At 35.6% G+C, this 17,376-nt stretch overlaps 1 long non-coding RNA gene across 1 annotated transcript; it reads right to left on the bottom strand.

Moving 5' to 3' along the window:
- Window positions 1-569: 569 nt before the first annotated feature.
- LOC120353376 lies at window positions 570-15,628 on the bottom strand. Its single transcript, XR_005572324.1, has 2 exons — window positions 14,958-15,628; window positions 570-1,072 (listed from the first exon to the last, which is right to left on the bottom strand). It is a non-coding gene; the product is annotated as an uncharacterized LOC120353376 (long non-coding RNA).
- Window positions 15,629-17,376: the final 1,748 nt, after the last annotated feature.

Genomic DNA, 17,376 nt, shown 5'->3' with positions numbered 1-17,376 from the left:
CATTTAGTTCTCATTCACATTTCATTTCACCACTTCATCACTCAAAACTCATATAAGTGCAACATACGTGCAAGGAACCAGCTAGGGGCGCCCACACCAGCAGCACTATGGAGCAACTGCATATCCAGTGGTGCTCATATCAGGTCCTCCAAAATCCCAACTATATTTAACACATCAATATAATTGAATAAAATTGCATTGTCACATCATGGAAAATGTGTCTGTGCTGTCCAGGATAGCTATTTTCTCTCTCTCTAGACAATGGAGGATGAAGTGTGTTGTCACATTATGGATAAAGTGTCTGTGCTGTCCAGGATGGCTATTTTCGCTCTCTAGTAAAAGGAGGATGAAATGTCTTGTCACATTCTGGAAAATGTGTCTGTACTGTCCAGATATAGCTATTTTCTCTCTCTAGTCAATGGAGGATGAAGTGTGTTGTCACATTATGGAAAATGTGTCTGTGCTGTCCAGGGATAGCTATTTTCTCTCTCTAGTCAATGGAGGATGAAGTGTGTTGTCACATTATGGAAAATGTGTCTGTGCTGTCCAGGGATAGCTATTTTCTCTCTCTCTCTAGACAATGGAGGATGAAGTGTGTTGTCACATTATGGAAAATGTGTCTGTGCTGTCCAGGGATAGCTATTTTCTCTCTCTCTCTAGACAATGGAGGATGAAGTGTGTTGTCACATTATGGAAAATGTGTCTGTGCTGTCCAGGGATAGCTATTTTCTCTCTCTCTCTAGACAATGGAGGATGAAGTGTGTTGTCACATTATGGAAAATGTGTCTGTGCTGTCCAGGGATAGCTATTTTCTCTCTCTCTCTAGACAATGGAGGATGAAGTGTGTTGTCACATTATGGAAAATGTGTCTGTGCTGTCCAGGGATAGCTATTTTCTCTCTCTCTCTAGACAATGGAGGATGAAGTGTGTTGTCACATTATGGAAAATGTGTCTGTGCTGTCCGGGGATAGCTATTTTCTCTCTCTCTCTAGACAATGGAGGATGAAGTGTGTTGTCACATTATGGAAAATGTGTCTGTGCTGTCCAGGGATAGCTATTTTCTCTCTCTAGCCTTCAATTGTTAACGTGGGGTCTTGAAAGAGCCCATCACTATTAATGTGGGAATTTTTTCTTGTGCAGTTGGTAGCAGTTCTGTCACTCGCAGTACCTCTCTTCTACCTTCAGACTGTTCAGTTGACAGCCAATTTACGTAGGTCTGTGTATCTCCTGATTCACTACTGCTGTTCAACGTGATTGGGGTTGTCGCTGGACTGCCATGCTACCATTCATGTTAATAGTTTTTGTCACATACAGGATCAACTTTTTCTCCATTTCAAGTAAGTATAACTTTTTTTTCTATTCTTAAAATAATGAATATTTTTTTGTTTGTCAAGAACCATACAACACATTAGGCCTACATTCTACTTAGATCATTGTGTTAATATTCTAAAAATCCATTCAATTTGTTTGTTGCAGTATGGATCCGGATGCTGAATGTGAGAAGATTCGAAACCTTCTCCAGGAACTGGACGAACAAGAAGATGAAGATCCTATCAACATTAAGGCGAAAACATATTGGGCGTCTTGGATACGACGCGCCATGCTGGTTGATATCCTCAACAACGCATTCAACGAGTATCGCTCCTATCTAGCACCTGAATATATCCAGGTAAAAACACGAAAACCAAAATTTCTCATCCCCGAAGTCCCCATCTGCATATTGGCGAAAACATATTGGGCGTCTTGGAGAAGGAAGCTCCTTTCTTATTCACTCCTATCATGGACCACAGCTTTCAAGTATGGCATATGACCAAATCGGTGGAGGAGATACATAAGACAAGTTCTGAAATATATTGATAAAGGGTTGGTGTGATGCCAGCTAGGCAAGCTGCCATACTGGCCAGCAATGGTGGTGGTAGATGAAGACGGCCTATATTACAAGCAGAAACGTAAGTCATCAAAATGATCTACTTGAACAATACTCTGGATAGTCAGCTATTGCATTTATTGTTTTATAGCCTACTATCAATAAATTATTTATCCATTTCATATTGTACAATAATTACAAAATCGAAATGAACCAAGACAGGCTTGTTTGAAGTCCAATCTGTTAGATTGTATGCATTAATTCTATGCATGGAACATTCCAGCTCTATGTAATTTCCATTGAAAATTGAATTGATTTTCAGCAGTGATTTGGATGATAGGCCAAAACTCTTTGTGAAATTCTTAAGAAAGATGATTGGTAAGGAAGACACTTTTTGTGTATTCCCAAACATTGATGATCTAGAAGAAATTTCATTTCAACAAAAATCATCAAAACAGTGAGGCTATCTTCAAATTGAAGAGGAATATATTTTTTCAAATATTGATTCAAGTAATGTCGAGTAGGCTAGATGAAAATATAAATTTGAAGTTGCCATTTATAGAATAGACATTGTTCATATTTTTTAATTTTTTTTTTTGACTTTTATATTCATGTGTTACTTGTAATCATCCACTACACATAAGTAGGAAGTCAATTGTAGGCCTAGCTTCACAAATAAAATATTGTGCAAGAACTGTGAATCTGTAAAAACATTTGAGAACTGTAAAAAAGTTGATAGGCCTATTCAGGTGAATAATATTGATTGAGAATAATCCTTTTGATTTTATTAGTGATGGAAGATACTTATAATTTTTTTCTACAGAAGTATAGAAAGTTTTCAGTTACGTTACATTTGAGTTATTGTTTCTGGAGATATATTATCGTAGAGTATTGCTGCAAGTCAGGAAGATAGCCTTTAAATTGGAATGAAACTTTTAAGAATTGTTCATATTGAGTTTATGACATTTTTTAATTTATATTTTTCAGACTCTGTTTTCTTATGTCATTAAGGCTTTTGAATGATTTAGTAAATTTTTTATGATAGAAATCTTAATAGATGAAGAAGAAAGTTTTTCTTCTCCAGGAAATTAATATTAATGAATGTTCAAATTTAATATTTTTTTCTTTTATTGTGTTATAAAGTGTCTTGTTTTATTAGGTGATAAATTCATAATTTCAGTTGATACTAGTTTTTGGACTTGTATTTGTAGGTAAATCAAATCATAAACTCTGGAATGTTCATTTTTAATTAAGGTTCTGAGCAGTTTTGGGCGAATGCCCGTTATTTACACTTGGATTGCGTCCTAAAGTTCATAATAATAAATAAAATAAATGTTGGCTAGCGCACAAGTTTCCAACAATACTAGCCGAGCTACTATATGAAAAATTATATTTGATTTTGCAAACCAAACGAAAAATATCATAAAAGTTAACATCATAATTAATGAAGTATTCATTTTTCTAAAAGCATTATATTAATTTATTACGAGTGTTTTCATAAAGTTGCATTGTAGATTAATGACACTCTGGCAAGTAAATTTGTTTTAAATCTGTTAAATTTTGAGAAGGAAATCAGAACGTCAAGATAAAATCTAAATTAAATAACAGAATAAACTCCTGTTTTAGCTTTTGATGAATTGTAGGAAGAGTTAGAAATTAATGCTGTAATACATTTATTTACAGCGGTTCATGTGTGTCCCCAAACCAACTTCTTGTACTACCACCCCTTTGGTTCCGCAACTTTATGTAAAACCGCTTCAAGACACCCGTTCAGACGACAGGTCTAGGGACGTAAGAGGACGTCGCCGTCAAGCCAAATTCAACCGGTAAAAGCTCACCGCCAAAAACAAGGTACTGTAACCCCGACGATAAAGCAACGTACAAACCAACGAAAGTGCAGTGTAGTGAAACAAAGGTTCATTCGAGAATGTCAATAAAAAGTGGGGATTCAAAATTATTATGAAATGGGTTATATGGGTTACTATCGACGAAATTTGGGTTCAACGGGTTTTTTTCTTTCTTGAGTAATTTTATGTTGAAGTTAATTATTTGTTATTTGATGACTGATATTGTTTGGTTTTGTGACGTATTGCTATCTAAACGGGGATAGTAATGCGCCCCCGAATCAGATGAAGAATGTCAACAAAGTAACATGAAATTGTTGTTTCTGTTGTTCGATTTTAGTTGCCAATGTTTATTGAAACTGTTTGTATTTTTTCAATTATTTCAATTGTAGTGTTTTCTATAGTATAAACCTATTAAATCAGGCATGGCAAGATTAATTGAAGTTTTCTTGACTCTAGCCCGTTCACCTGCATGAATTAGGTATAGACTCAGGTATTTTCTAGATGTGTCGGCCTATTTCTAAATTCTAAATTTTATTCAAAATTATCTTCTTAGGCACACAACTGCGCCACTCTGCTGTCTAGAGATATTTAAATCTCTGGAATTCAAATTTTCTAAAAAATTAAATTTTTCATAACTTACTCTAATAATACTAGATCAATTTTTCTGAGTCTATACTTAATAATTCATTCTGTGAACGTGTTAACTGTCAATATTTTGGGTTTGGAGTTGAATGAATAATTTATTGTTGCTACTCCAATTTTTCTGAAGTTTAAATAATTGTAGATGAAACAGGAAAGTTATTCAGTTATGTTAAACCATTAAAATGAAAATCTTTTGAAGTGCTTAAAGATAAAGTTAGGTATCATTGAAGCTCAAGTTGAAAGTATTCTAAAACTTTATATTGAAATTGATTGACAAATTAAAGGTTTAACGGTAGAATAAAAATTAGTAGAAGAAACTAGCATAGGTGAAAATAACTGATTCTAAGTGCTGAATAAATTTTTGTATTCTGTAATTCCGTGAATGATGATAGAAATTATTGTAATGTCAACGTACGTATTCTGGTCTCACGTCTGGTAGTTGAATATCATTATAGTAGTAGTGAAAGGGAATATTGAGATTTTAAAGGTCAACCCAAGTAAATTAGGAAAATTCGGAAATTATTATGGGAGAATGTTTGAGGAAAATAGGAAATTTTTTTGATAGTTTAGGTAGATCGAAGGTAATCAGAGAATAAATAGGAAACTGTTTTATTAGTTATTGTTGATATGTAGTTTTGAAAAGTTGATGAGTAGTTTTGGCCTTGAGATGTTTAAACTAAATAATTAGATATTGTAGATTAAAGTTGAAACGATGATCAAATCCTTGGGAATTTGTATAAAATAAGTTGATTGAGATGAGGTTGTTAAGTCCCTTTATCAGTAATGTTTATTCTCGAAAAGGTGAATCAGTTTTATTATTGGAGATATTTTTTTATGTGTGATTTTTGCGGTAGGCATGCGTAGTGATAGTGTAAAGATCCGTTGTGTTGATGACGTTTCCTGTAGACTGTGGGAATTTTTTTTTTTAGTTGAGACTCAAGATTTAGAGGAGGACACGGGGATGTCCTGCCTGTGTGTGTTGTTGTTGAATTTAGGTAATCGGCGCGAGTGTAGGTCCGTGTCCAGAGAGAACGGAGCACTGCCCGAAAGTTGTCCATGTAACAAATCAAGGAATCTAGCTGTGACTAACCTTGCAAATTTGTACGGTGGATTGTATAATTTTAGCGAAAGGCACCGAAGATGGTGTGAGCTAAGATTTTTTGTATCTAGTAAACGGTCTGGTTCATTCGAGAGTTATGGGGCTCGTCAGTAGAATAACGTAAACCGAAATCTAGAATATTTAGTGAGTCTTCGTAGTGATTGTAAGGAAAACAATCAGCGTAATGCAGTTTAGGGAAGCCCAGTCAAAAGGTTCGTTAATGTTTGGTAGGAAAGTCAGCCGCAAAAACACAAGTAAAATTGGTAAAAAAAGGGTATTATTGAGTTTAAAGTTGCTTATAAATTTGGTATGGTAACGAAAATTGAAGGTTTTAGACAATGAATATTTAAAGTGATTAGTTAAGGTATACAAATAAAATAACAGAGAAACTTTTCGAGTAGGTAATGTTAAATGGTTATCAGTGAAAGTAGAAATAAATATTGGAACAGTACTTAACGGGTTAAATTAAAATAAAATTAACAGTGAAATTCTTCTAGTTGAATTTGAAATAAAAAGGGAAAATCTCTTGAGTTAAGCATGAGTTTAAATTATTCTGTAGTTGAGAGTTGAAAGGTTGATTAAAAATTAAATGGGGATATAAGGTAGAAATATGTAGGAAAATTCGTGTCAAAAGGAAATAGAATTTTTGTTGGGAAAATCAAATTGAGGTAATTAACAGTAGTAGGACCCTTTAGAGATAAGTAGTCAAAAAGAATTAATAAATAAAAAAAAATAGGAAAATCTTTAATGAAATGATAAATTTTTTTAATGATGAATAGTAAAATTGCAATCAAGTTTTCCATGTGAATAAGTTGAGATATTTTGAGATCTAGTAGAGTAATTGAAACTAGTTGGATATGAAGTTTATTGTTGAGAAATAATTATGTGAGGCTCCAGTAAGGTTGAAAATGTCAGTGAACTTGAGAATCAGTAATAGTGTAATAGTAGTCTATTAATGTGTTAATGTATTGGTAAATTTCATAATGTTGATAATCAGAAGTCAAGCATTAGCAGTCCCAAGCTAGTGATCGAGTTGAATTTTCATATATTAAATCATGTGATGAAAAGTATGCTTCCAGTGTTTAGAGAAAATGTCACGTACTTTGAGTTGAGATAAATAACCATGATCGCTGTCGAGTCAATTTATCCAGTTGGAGTAGTAGGCAGTGAGAAAATTACAATACTCTAGTGACAAGCGAAGTATAAAATAATTGTCGATTATAGCCTGGCACTCGATCATAGTCTTGTTTTGACTAGCGTTCTGTCATAAGGTTTCCTACTGGAATATTATAATGCAAAATCACGCTTGAGTCATGTTAAAAAAAAATCCGAAACAGATCAAAAAAAAATAGGAAACAGATCAGTCTATTGAAGACAGGATTTTTTGTCGTGAGTTATAATTGGATAAGTTTTTGTGAGTATGGCGCCACTCTGTAGCCTTGTCCCTATACACTCAACGAGATGATTCCTAATGAATGAGAAGGAGAAAGGAGAAAAAGAGTTAAGAGTTATGATAAAGATATTTACCGTATTGTTATAAGGATTCATTACGGGTTCATGAAGGGTTTATTAGTCAAAGATTTTGTTACGTGACAATATAATGTATATAGAAGAAATTCCGGAATGTAAATAACTTGCGCAACTAGATTAGTCATTAAATTATGTTATTAACTTCGTAATATTAAATATATTTAGGTAGGTGAATTAGGTTTAATTTTATTTCATTGATCGGCTGCATACTCGTGGTAAATGATTGTACAGTTTTCCCACGGTAGTAGATAATTGATTGTTTGGTAAATCGGGTGATGATCAATTTTTGAAGTTATCAACAGTCATAATATCCTATGTAGCAATGTATGTATGTGATGTCTCTAATAATAATAAGTTATTTAGCATAAGACGATTTATCATAATATTCTATACTATACCCATTTTCAATAGCTTAATACTCATCCATTCATAGTTAAGAATTATACATTCACATAGTTAGGAGTTAGTACATATAGATAGAATATATTCTCATTCATAAAATAATAAGAATAATGTCTAAGGCCTCATATTTTATATTCTATTCGCTTTATATTTCATATTATTTTGTTGATATCCCTATCTTTATTAGTTTACCTTCCGTGATTAATACAATTATAATCTTATCATAGGTTTATTCAGTTCAACTGATTCCGTTTTAGTTCACTTAATACAATTCAGTGATAGAGATTTCCTGCTGGAATACAATAATGGATAGAAAATTTTCATAGCTACGGAATGTACATCAAGCGTGTGTCGCTCTCCGATGACTGCTAGCGTTGCAGTTTCAACCATTATTATCTTTGAATCGTAGTCGATGTAGAATAGTATTGCCTACTGAATTGCTTTATATTGTTAAAAATATATTGCACTCTCAACTCTATAGTAATGATAGTTAGATTTCAATACATTCAGCTGAGTGAAAAAGTTTCATCCTTTACTATTATGATCAATGTACTTCATATTTTACAACAGCAGAGTAACATAGAACCAATTAAAACTATGATGTCTTTTAAACGTTTTCCCATGTTAGAGTTTGCCAAGAAAATAACCAGGGACTCAATAAAGTGATTGAAGTATTCAAGATTATTATACTCGGTCCGTCTTTAGTACCTACTTAAAAGTGGACACGTCCATATTGTTTTGTCCTGACTCTTGCCACAGTTTTAAAGACTCTTGCCACAAATCTCAATTAGTTATACATTTTGCTGAATTTCGGAATGATTAAAGAGATTTCTTTTGAAGAGGGCCCGCTTCAAATTGGATCCTACTATCAATCCAGAAATTCGACTCTCCAAATCATACAGATGCCTCTATGGTAACATATCCTGATTAGATTTCTTTTTGCGTGTTTCACACCGGAAGGAAGGGGAGTGTGCCGGGCACTCTCTTTAATTCAGGCCTTTTCCCAAGTTATAATAGTAAATTTAATACGCAATAGACTAGAGCCATTATTGTAAGTGAGTTAGCGAAATAAATTATTTTCTCTCTCTATTATGAACGGCCATGACTTCGAGTTTCCCATGATAGATATTAAAAATTGTGGCTCCGAGTCGTCGAGGAATGTAGATTATGGAATTATCTCTAAAACTTAGCCTTCTTGTCGCGACATAAAATGCGATAAGTTGGAAAACAGCAAGCATTGAAATTATAACAAACTACCGATTTTGCAGTTACTATTTGGTCCAAAGGCTGTAGAAGCCACGCGACGATTGGTCAAATTGATTCCATTCGCCCAATAGGAGACCTGTTTCTAAATACAGTAGTGGGGATTCCCCAGCCGACAGACCAGATTACGTTCCGGAGGACACTTTGCTAGGAGCACTACGAGAGTAAAGATGTAGTCATATGTTTCGCCCTTTTTGGGCAAGTTTATAAGTTTATATAATTAGTTTATGTAGAAGCTAGTTTTATTTTTATTAATGTTTAAATTTACTAGTAGTGCCATGTCCTGAAAGGTTTAATTGTGTTCTTCATCATGTACGAATAATTGTTTCTTCAAATAACCGCTAAGGTACGTAAAATAAGGTTAAAATATAATTTAGGGAATTAATTAAGTGAAACTTCAATCAAAAGATTTTATCAACAAAGCCTGTTATTTTTCAAGTTAATAATATTGATTGAGAATAATCCTTTTGATTTTATTAGTGATGGAAGATACTTATAATTTTTTTCTACAGAAGTATAGAAAGTTTTCAGTTACGTTACATTTGAGTTATTGTTTCTGGAGATATATTATCGTAGAGTATTGCTGAAAGTCAGGAAGATAGCCTTTAAATTGGAATGAACTTTTAAGAATGTTCATATTGAGTTTATGACATTTTTTAATTTATATTTTTCAGACTCTGTTTTCTTATGTCATTAAGGCTTTGAATGATTTAGTAAATTTTTTATGATAGAAATCTTAATAGATGAAGAAGAAAGTTTTTCTTCTCCAGGAAATTAATATTAATGAATGTTCAAATTTTAATATTTTTTTCTTTTATTGTGTTATAAAGTGTCTTGTTTTATTAGGTGATAAATTCATAATTCAGTTGATACTAGTTTTTGGACTTGTATTTGTAGGTAAATCAAATCATAAACTCTGGAATGTTCATTTTTAATTAAGGTTCTGAGCAGTTTTGGGCAAATGCCCGTTATTTACACTTGGATTGCGTCCTAAAGTTCATAATTAATAAATAAAATAAATGTTGGCTAGCGCACAAGTTTCCAACAATACTAGCCGAGCTACTATATGAAAAATTATATTTGATTTTGCAAACCAAACGAAAAATATCATAAAAGTTAACATCATAATTAATGAAGTATTCATTTTTCTAAAAGCATTATATTATTTATTACGAGTGTTTTCATAAAGTTGCATTGTAGATTAATGACACTCTGGCAAGTAAATTTGTTTTAAATCTGTTAAATTTTGAGAAGGAAATCAGAACGTCAAGATAAAATCTAAATTAAATAACAGAATAAACTCCTGTTTTAGCTTTTGATGAATTGTAGGAAGAGTTAGAAATTAATGCTGTAATACATTTATTTACAGCGGTTCATGTGTGTCCCCAAACCAACTTCTTGTACTACCACCCCTTTGGTTCCGCAACTTTATGTAAAACCGCTTCAAGACACCCGTTCAGACGACAGGTCTAGGGACGTAAGAGGACGTCGCCGTCAAGCCAATTCAACCGGTAAAAGCTCACCGCCAAAAACAAGGTACTGTAACCCCGACGATAAAGCAACGTACAAACCAACGAAAGTGCAGTGTAGTGAAACAAAGGTTCATTCGAGAATGTCAATAAAAAGTGGGGATTCAAAATTATTATGAAATGGGTTATATGGGTTACTATCGACGAAATTTGGGTTCAACGGGTTTTTTTCTTTCTTGAGTAATTTTATGTTGAAGTTAATTATTGTTATTTGATGACTGATATTGTTTGGTTTTGTGACGTATTGCTATCTAAACGGGGATAGTAATGCGCCCCCGAATCAGATGAAGAATGTCAACAAAGTAACATGAAATTGTTGTTTCTGTTGTTCGATTTTAGTTGCCAATGTTTATTGAACTGTTTGTATTTTTCAATTATTTCAAATTGTAGTGATTTTCTATAGTATAACCTATTAAATCAGCATGGCAAGATTAATTGAAGTTTTCTTGACTCTAGCCCGTTCACCTGCATGAATTAGGTATAGACTCAGGTATTTTCTAGATGTGTCGGCCTATTTCTAAATTCTAAATTTTATTCAAAATTATCTTCTTAGGCACACAAGACAGGCTTGTTTGAAGTTGTTCCTTTATATTGGCTTTAAGCCTGTTGGTTCTTTCCCAATCATTCATAGTTGAGAATGATTGTATCAATTAATGTATAAATAAATAAAAAAAGTCCAATCTGTTAGATTGTATGCATTAATTCTATGCATGGAACATTCCAGCTCTATGTAGTTTCCATTGAAATTGAATTGATTTTCCAGTGATTTGGATGGTAGGCCCAACTTCTTAAAAAAGATGATTGGAAGAGAGACACTTATTGTGTATTCCCAAACATTGATGATCTAGAAGAAATTTCATTTCAACAAATCATCAAAACAGTGATGCTATCTTCAAATCGAAGAGAATGTATTTTTTCAAATATGATTCAAGTAATGTCGAGTAGGCTAGATGAAAATAAATTTGAAGTTGCCATTTATAGAATAGACATTGTTCATATTTTTAATTTTTTTTTGTTTTGACTTTTATATTGATGTGTTATATACTTTTAAGAGATCAGTACTTATTTATTTTTATGATTTTTGTGTGATTTTATGCAAGTACTATGAAATTAAACCATTTCAAGTTGCTAGTTGTAGCCTACATTTATAGAATATAAAAATTATTTGAAGGCAAAACAAATTTTCAATTTTCCATCTAAATGGTAGGCCTATTATATCCAATAAGTGTTCATACTTTGATATTTATTGATTTTTTTGTATAAACCTCTTTTTTAATGTTCAACTATTTTTTAAAAACAAATCTAGTGTTTGACTTCAACCTTATATCAACCTCGATTCATACACAATGGTAAATACTGGATGCTGGGTACCATAGAACTTCCAAGGTTGTGGCCTTCCTCCGCCGGCCTACGGTCAGCGCGCTCAATATTGTTGCTTGGGGTGAAACTTGGCATCTTGGCGGCTCAAGATCCCACTCCTGTGCAGAAGTATGAACAGGTCAACATTCTGATGGACCTGGTGGTCGCTGCCTACAATCGTTAGCGACACCTGTGGCGAGGACTGCCATTCTGCACTAAGGAGTATTTTGATGTCGTCGCTTGTGAGATCAACGACAAGTCCCTCAAGTGGCACAGTAGGTACGGGAAGATTCCGCCTTCGCATGTGGAAGCTTTCCGCACTATGCACCCTCAGAGCGTCCTGTCCGAGGATGGTAGAGAGCTTCGCGTTGGTCCTACGACGACCACCCTCCTTGAGATTCTGAACCTCACCCCCCTCCCTGCATGGATAGCGGACCTGTCAATCAATGACATGAAGCCCCTCCGCACAAAGACTCCACCACAAACCAAGTCAACAATTTGCAGGCCTCCCAAACCGGCGGCCCGGTCCTCCACCTCTCACCACCCCCTCACACGAAGGGGTCCTCAGCGGTGACGGTGTCAGAACCAGTGTGCAGAAGCGCCTGTACAATGCTCTGCAGATCCCATTCAGGCCAGTGTTGACTTTGTCAACACCTGGTATGGCAAGGATGCCAACTGTTTGCGCGGAGAGGATAGGGAAATCCTATCATGCAGCTACAAGGGGGCTAGAGAGATACTGCAACATGTATCCAAGAAAGGACATTCAAGGTTGTTCAGAAAGATAAAGGTGGGTGATCACGAACCGCGAGACGTGATAAAGTGCCTTATGCGCGAGATGAAAGACCTCCTTCCACCTGGCGACTATCCTCCCCCTACAGATGCCCAATGCGCTCTCATGGCGGCTGCGCTGCTTGTGAGACACAAAGGTGTGTTTCGAATATCACAGGGGGTCTGGACTCGTGTCACGGGAGAGAGCTGTAGGCTAGAGTGATGCGGTGGCTACAACCTGCTCGTCTTGGGTGGCCACCAATTCAGAACAGCCCTTTTAAGGCTAACATGAATGGGGTGACTGTAAAAAGTTGCCCCACCTGGGGTATGCGGCCGACCATCGCTGAGATAGAACTGACGATCTACCCCACAATGCATAAGTCAGAGGTGCGGACGTTTAAATTTTGTATTGTATTTATATTGTGGCATATCTTCATTCATCTAAGCATCTACTTAATATATTATTCAAGACTTCGCGAAGGGAAAATACTTTTCATCTCCACCAACATTTGTGATGTATGTATTGTACTGATCAATTTTCAGAACTGATACCCAAAAAAAGATGAAGCAGCTTTGAGAGTGCAGGCCCGCCTCATGCTGAGGTTTGAGGGTACACTGGAAGCCGCAAAACAGTTCATGTGAGTGATCTTACAGTGGAATCTTGCTTTTCCGGTGCAGGGAAATAGGATTTTAATATTTCATGAAGCTCAGTCTCAGGTTAATGTGAGACGTGTTCCTTAACATTGTTACCAACTATTGTGAACATAGAAATCCAATTTTATCAATGTGAGATGTTACTCAACATTGTTACCAACTACTGTGAACATAGAAATCCAATTTTATCATTTTGATATATGTTACTCAACATTGTTACCCCATATTGTGAACATAGAAATCCAATTTTATCATAATATTCAAAGCAGTCATCAAATGGGCCAGGTGAATAACAGAGAACGAAAATTCTTGCAGCTGTTGTTGCAATGGATCTAGGATGGCAGAGCAGCTAGATGCTGATCATTTCTATTGGAATCTGATCAATAATTATTTGATAAAGATGAATCGACAACAATCACGTAGAGGAATCTCACTGCTTTGAGAGAAGACCTTTCTCCAATCTCTAGCCATGGATTACTTCACATCTTAATGTGATATCTCCAATCTCTAGCCATGGATTACTTCACATCTCGATATTGTATTTTCATAACTTCACATATTGATATTATTGTATCTCCAATCTCTAGCCATGAAAGCACACTATCAGTAGAACTTATTTCTCAAAATGATTTCTATTTTTCATGTAAAACATAAATTTTGTGCATTTTATGATCACTTGAATTCAAACTTGATTTTTTCAAATTTTGTACTGTCTTATTCCATGTCTTTTAGCAATTGACTCCAAGCAGCAACATTAGTTCATGTGTAAAAGCTGTGAGCATAATGTTTTCAATTCAATTTAATTTCATTTATTGCCAATTAGAATATTCAAGACATCTTACAAACTCTTTTTATAATATGACATATCATTAAGAATATAATTGAATACACATTAATACTCATATCGTTGCGGCAGCTTATCTTATCATTGCCTGCTGGCTGCCATGCTGTCCTTCTCCATCAGTCGCTCCATGAGCTCTGAGCCATGCGGAACAGTGCTCAAGTGTCGTTAGTCGTTAACCAATAATTTGAGCACTCTCCCTCTCTCATTCTTGCTCTCGTACTCATATTTGAATATTGCTGGGATTTAGTTCTCATTCACATTTCATTTCACCACTTCATCACTCAAAACTCATATAAGTGCAACATACGTGCAAGGAACCAACAAGGGGCGCCCACACCAGCAGCACTATGGAGCAACTGCATATCCAGTGGTGATCATATCAGGTCCTCCGAGATCCCAACTATATTTAACACATTAATATAATTGAATAAAATTGCATTGTCACATCATGGAAAATGTGTCTGTGCTGTCCAGGGATAGCTATTTTCTCTCTCTCTAGACAATGGAGGATGAAGTGTGTTGTCACATTATGGATAAAGTGTCTGTGCTGTCCAGGGATGGCTATTTTCGCTCTCTAGTAAAAGGAGGATGAAATGTCTTGTCACATTCTGGAAAATGTGTCTGTACTGTCCAGATATAGCTATTTTCTCTCTCTAGTCAAGGGAGGATGAAGTGTGTTGTCACATTATGGAAAATGTGTCTTTGCTGTCCAGGGATAGCTATTTTCTCTTTCTAGTCAATGGAGGATGAAGTGTGTTGTCGCATTATGGAAAATGTGTCTGTGCTGTCCAGGGATAGCTATTTTCTCTCTCTCTCTAGACAATGGAGGATGAAGTGTGTTGTCACATTATGGAAAATGTGTCTGTGCTGTCCAGGGATAGCTATTTTCTCTCTCTCTCTAGACAATGGAGGATGAAGTGTGTTGTCACATTATGGAAAATGTGTCTGTGCTGTCCAGGGATAGCTATTTTCTCTCTCTCTCTAGACAATGGAGGATGAAGTGTGTTGTCACATTATGGAAAATGTGTCTGTGCTGTCCAGGGATAGCTATTTTCTCTCTCTCTCTAGACAATGGAGGATGAAGTGTGTTGTCACATTATGGAAAATGTGTCTGTGCTGTCCAGGGATAGCTATTTTCTCTCTCTCTCTAGACAATGGAGGATGAAGTGTGTTGTCACATTATGGAAAATGTGTCTGTGCTGTCCGGGGATAGCTATTTTCTCTCTCTCTCTAGACAATGGAGGATGAAGTGTGTTGTCACATTATGGAAAATGTGTCTGTGCTGTCCAGGGATAGCTATTTTCTCTCTCTAGCCTTCAATTGTTAACGTGGGGTCTTGAAAGAGCCCATCACTATTAATGTGGGAATTTTTTTCTTGTGCAGTTGGTAGCAGTTCTGTCACTTGCAGTACCTCCCTTCTACCTTCAGACTGTTCAGTTGACAGCCAATTTACGTAGGTCTGTGTATCTCCTGATTCACTACAGCTGTTCAAAGTGATTGGGGTGTCGCTGGACCGCCACGCTACCATTCATGTTAATAGTTTTTGTCACATACAGGATCAACTTCTCCATTTCAAGTATAATTTTTTTTTCTATTCTTAAAATAATGAATATTTTTTTGTTTGTCAAGAACCATACAACACATTAGGCCTACATTCTACTTAGATCATTGTGTTAATATTCTAAAAATCCATTCAATTTGTTTGTTGCAGTATGGATCCGGATGCTGAATGTGAGAAGATTCGAAACCTTCTCCAGGAACTGGACGAACAAGAAGATGAAGATCCTATCAACATTAAGGCGAAAACATATTGGGCGTCTTGGATACGACATGCCATGCTGGTTGATATCCCCAACAACGCATTCAACGAGTATCGCTCCTATCTAGCACCTGAATATATCCAGGTAAAAACACGAAAACCAAAATTTCTCATCCCCGAAGTCCCCATCTGCATATTGGCGAAAACATATTGGGCGTCTTGGAGAAGGAAGCTCCTTTCTTATTCACTCCTATCATGGACCACAGCTTTCAAGTATGGCATATGACCAAATCGGTGGAGGAGATACATAAGACAAGTTCTGAAAACAGTGATGATAGAAATCTGTGTGTAGCTTTAGATGGCTCTTGGCAAAAGCGAGGCTTCTCTTCGCTAAATGGCATAGTTTCTCTCACATCAGTGGACACTGGTAAGGTTCTAGATATTTGTGCTTTATCAAAATATTGCAAATGCCCACAAAGGCTTGAAAATATTCACGAAGATGACTGCCAAGCCAACTACCGTGGTACAAGTGGGGGGATGGAAATTGATGGTGCCATCAAACTTTTCAGCCGCTCCATGCCCAAGTATAATGTAAAGTATACCGAATATTTGGGTGATGGAGATTCCAAAGGATATCAGGCAGTTTGTGAGGCACAGCCTTATGGTCAGGATGTCTCTATACACAATCTTGAGTGTATTGGCCACATCCAAAAACGTATGGGGACACGACTTTTCAAACTGAGAAATGAAAAGTTGAGTGACGGAAAACCTCTCAAAGGAAAAGGACGTCTGACAGGTGAGAGAGTAAAAAAACTCCAAATTTTCTATGGGTTGGCAATAAGAAGGAACACTCACAGTGTAAAAGATATGCAGAGAGCAATATGGGCTACATATTTCCATGTTCAGTCAACAAATGAAAATCCAACCCATCAACTTTGTCCCAAGGATGCCAATACCTGGTGCAAATTCCATAAAGCTGCAATGGAAAATGCAGTATATGACCACAAGAACCACTTCCACATACCTGAAATCATCATGTCAGCGATAAAACCTGTATTCAAATCATTGGCTGATCCTCTACTTCTAGAAAAATGTTTGGTAAGGAAGACACTTTTTGTGTATTCCCAAACATTGATGATCTAGAAGAAATTTCATTTCAACAAAAATCATCAAAACAGTGAGGCTATCTTCAAATTGAAGAGGAATATATTTTTTCAAATATTGATTCAAGTAATGTCGAGTAGGCTAGATGAAAATATAAATTTGAAGTTGCCATTTATAGAATAGACATTGTTCATATTTTTTAATTTTTTTTTTTGACTTTTATATTCATGTGTTACTTGTAATCATCCACTACACATAAGTAGGAAGTCAATTGTAGGCCTAGCTTCACAAATAAAAATATTGTGCAAGAACTGTGAATCTGTAAAAACATTTGAGAACTGTAAAAAAGTTGATAGGCCTATTCAGGTGAATAATGATGATAATAAAAGTCATACATTTTATGACTTGAACCTTAGGCTCATATTAGGTATGCGAACAATTGGTAAAGGATATAAAAGTGCTCAAAGTCTGTGTGGTATCATGAACTTATCTGCTCCACCGACAATGTTTTCCCTTCATGAGAAAGCCCTAACTTCAACTGTGAAATCTGTGTGTGAAGAGTCGATGAAGTCTGCAGTTGAGGAAGCATGTGCTGAAAACAGTGATGATAGAAATCTGTGTGTAGCTTTAGATGGCTCTTGGCAAAAGCGAGGCTTCTCTTCGCTAAATGGCATAGTTTCTCTCACATCAGTGGACACTGGTAAGGTTC

Source organism: Nilaparvata lugens, chromosome 10, assembly GCF_014356525.2.
Source record: "Nilaparvata lugens isolate BPH chromosome 10, ASM1435652v1, whole genome shotgun sequence".
In the NCBI taxonomy this organism is placed as follows: domain Eukaryota; kingdom Metazoa; phylum Arthropoda; class Insecta; order Hemiptera; family Delphacidae; genus Nilaparvata; species Nilaparvata lugens.
The sequence above is the reverse complement of the archived record's forward strand: the minus strand, read 5'-3'. Positions and strand labels throughout refer to the sequence as shown.